Raw genomic sequence first — 3,488 nt, forward strand, 5'->3', positions numbered from 1 at the left:
ACACTCAGTGTCATCAGACTCAGTTTGCAATCTTATGTGAGGAGCTTCCTTCACTTGACACTGCAGAAGTCTAGGCCAATTCTATTGAAAAAGGATTAAAAAAAAAAACACTTATTTCAGTAATTTAAATTAGGACTGTAAATGTGGTAAAACAATTGTGATTACCCTTAATTTTGAGTATGCTAAAAGCTGTCTATAATACAGGTGTCAAATCGTAAATTTATTTTCATTTACATCCTTCATTCTAGGGTTAATTAAATGACTGTTAAAGTTAATGGACACAAACCCTTGTGCAATATTCACATGAAAGCCTGAAACAATTAAATTATTTATTTAATGTGATTATTAAATACATTTACATAAATTTAATGAGTAACATGAGTTATAAGGCATCTTAAAATGAACAGTGTACTACATTAGAATAAATTAACAAGTTTAGAATGTATCTAACTATTAATTCATTTATAATGTAAGAAGAAAATACAGGTATCTTTCTCCATTAAAACTTAACTTTGTATATCTGGAAATATTTAAGATATTATTTAATCCAAAATAGCATGCCATATGAATTGATAAAGACTGGTTTCAAGCTAAAGTACCTGCATGCACTAAAGGAAATTGAAAGACTGACTTTCACGATGCTTGCATAAACGTAATTAGAAAAACTTTATGGTAGCACGTTTGTGTCTTGACGCAGATATGACAACACGACAGACATGATATTCAGCGCTGAGAACAAGCATCGTACAGATTATGCAATTCACAATTAAGCCTAGAGCGAATGAAACGCGCTCTAATTTTACAGTTTCAAAGCATGGAAACAGCGTAATGCCACACTCAATTCTTTCAAAAACAAATATAAAATTTACCATTTGATGAATTCTCTCATCCCAGTAGAAAACCGCCCAAATGTGGCAGCTTCAGACTCGTAGTAAAACCAGGCCTCGGCGGGAATGGAGGCTGATCTGTCAACGAACCACAATGAAAGAAGCTAAAAGTATATATAACATAAATTGTAAGCACATTCCAAAAAATAATTTTACACATAAAATCAAATTTTTTCAGGAAATCGAACCGGCATGAGAAACTTTCACACTCTTCTGTAGGGCTACATCTCTGCACCTCATGAACTCAACTCTTTAAACCTGACAAAAACACTCGCAGTTAATAATTTCTAAATGTGTTCACCACCAATCATATTTCGAGTAAAATTATCAACAAAAAATATTTTCCCGTGTAATTTTATAAAGAGAAAAGCAATCCAACTTACCGTCTCTTCGCATGAAGATAAAATGGCGTTGTCGCTTCGCGAGGCAGCAGTCATTGAAGGGCAGAGTCCAGATTCGGCAGGTTTTTTTTTATTCCGCACTTTCAGTGTAAAAGTGAAATTACACCATGTTACAACACTGAACATGAGTACTGTTTAACACTGTAGATTGCTAATTCAACTCTTTGGGAATTAATAACTTTTAATATTTAGTCTAGTGTGCTTTTTAATTCAAGCGAGAAAGAAAATTGAATTAAGCAGCAAGGTCACTGGAACATGTTGTGTCCATGAGCAGATAATTGCCTCTTCTGGAGGGGAAAAGAGAAGACTGATTAGAGCTTGCTGCCAAACATCTCACAACTATACTTCTCTCAGTTCTTCCCCCCCAATTTCTACTATCTTGTTTTATTATTAGTGGCATTCGGGCAAGCATTACAATTGCTAAAGAGAACGAGAAAAAAAAAGAAAATTCTGTCATCATTAACTTACCCTCATGTTGTCCTTCCATTGAAAGTCAATTTCACCAAAAATGTGATGCTTTATAAAGACATTGTAAACATAATCAATACAAACTGAGCAGTTTAATCCAAGTCTTCTGGAGGTACACAGTCACTTTATATGATGATTTAATTTAGATATTGTATTCACGTATATGCATTGATCACCACACATTTTATTAGCACATCAAATATGGTAAACGGAAGTTTAAAAGTGTTTGTTTTATATATACAGTGCTGCTTGAATGTCTGTGAACCCTTTAGAATTGTCTATATTTCTGCATAAATATAACCCAAAAAATCATCAGATTTTCATGGCTACATCTCTGCACCTCATGAACTCAACTCTTTAAACCTGACAAAAACACTCGCAGTTAATAATTTCTAAATGTGTTCACCACCAATCATATTTCGAGTAAAATTATCAACAAAAAATATTTTCCCGTGTAATTTTATAAAGAGAAAAGCAATCCAACTTACCGTCTCTTCGCATGAAGATAAAATGGCGTTGTCGCTTCGCGAGGCAGCAGTCATTGAAGGGCAGAGTCCAGATTCGGCAGGTTTTTTTTTATTCCGCACTTTCAGTGTAAAAGTGAAATTACACCATGTTACAACACTGAACATGAGTACTGTTTAACACTGTAGATTGCTAATTCAACTCTTTGGGAATTAATAACTTTTAACACTGCAAATATTACACTGCTGATTTTACTGTGTACATAATTTGTAGAGTATCTGTTTTTCTACTTTTTTTTTAAACAATCTTCTGTTAAACTCCTCTTTGGTCTTGTCAAAAATTCTGTAAATATTCCTTAATGCCACATTTGTGCTCTTCTGTGCCCTAGAGTCCATCTGTTCAGAGGTGTTTTTAATCAGCGAGATGACTTTCAGGTGTCAGTGTGTGCCCTGTTTTATTTAAAGAACAGGGATCTATCAAAGTTTGGTCATGTTTATGGAAGTGTATCATGGCACAAACAAATGAGATCTCTGATGACCTCAGAAAATATTGTTTAATTAAAATTTTTGATAAAAGTTTATAAATCTAAATTTTTGGCACAAAAGATGACACATTAAATAAAGTTAGAAAAATAGCATTACAAAGGTTGTATAATTGAGCAGCTCATTCTACAATCTGGAACAGGTTTGGATAGGGCTGTACAGTGTGACAAATCGGTCTGAGCCTCGAATAAATGTATTACAGTAGCACGTGTGCGATACAGTTTTACATGTGTATGAGCCTGTTTACAAACCTGTTGTCCAACAAAGATATTATTTATTGACGTGCTTTTTCTCCATATTAACTTCATAACATAGTCGAGTGTTTGAAATAACTTATTTTTGTGACCAGACGTGGTTTCGTATCACAGAATAAGGCAAAAAACATACTATTTTATGGTATTATATACAGTGATAAATGCTATGTCGGTTAGCATTGCATTATAAATATACTATAAAAATACCCAAGATTGCTTGAAGAACACAGATACCAGATATTTTGTGCAATCGCATGTTTATTGTCTTCAGGTTTCCTCAGTTAAAAGTTCTCAACCTCAGAAAAAGAGTTAGTGTTGCTCATCAGGCTAGAAAAGGTTTCAAAGCCATCTCTAAAGAGTTTGGACTCCACCAATCCACGGTCAGATAGATTGTGTACAAATGGAGGTAATTCAAGACCACTGTTACCCTCCCCAGGAGTGGTCCACCAACAAAGAACACTCTAAAAGCAA

General features: G+C 34.1%; 1 protein-coding gene across 1 annotated transcript in view; it reads left to right on the forward strand.

Moving 5' to 3' along the window:
• LOC107695440 (DExH-box ATP-dependent RNA helicase DExH1-like) overlaps positions 1 to 3,488 on the forward strand; it is a 24,652-nt gene that overhangs the window by 668 nt on the left and 20,496 nt on the right. The gene's annotated exons all lie outside the window — the stretch shown is intronic.

This window comes from Sinocyclocheilus anshuiensis, unplaced genomic scaffold (genome assembly GCF_001515605.1).
Source record: "Sinocyclocheilus anshuiensis isolate Anshui unplaced genomic scaffold, SAMN03320099.WGS_v1.1 scaffold678, whole genome shotgun sequence".
NCBI lineage: Eukaryota > Metazoa > Chordata > Actinopteri > Cypriniformes > Cyprinidae > Sinocyclocheilus > Sinocyclocheilus anshuiensis.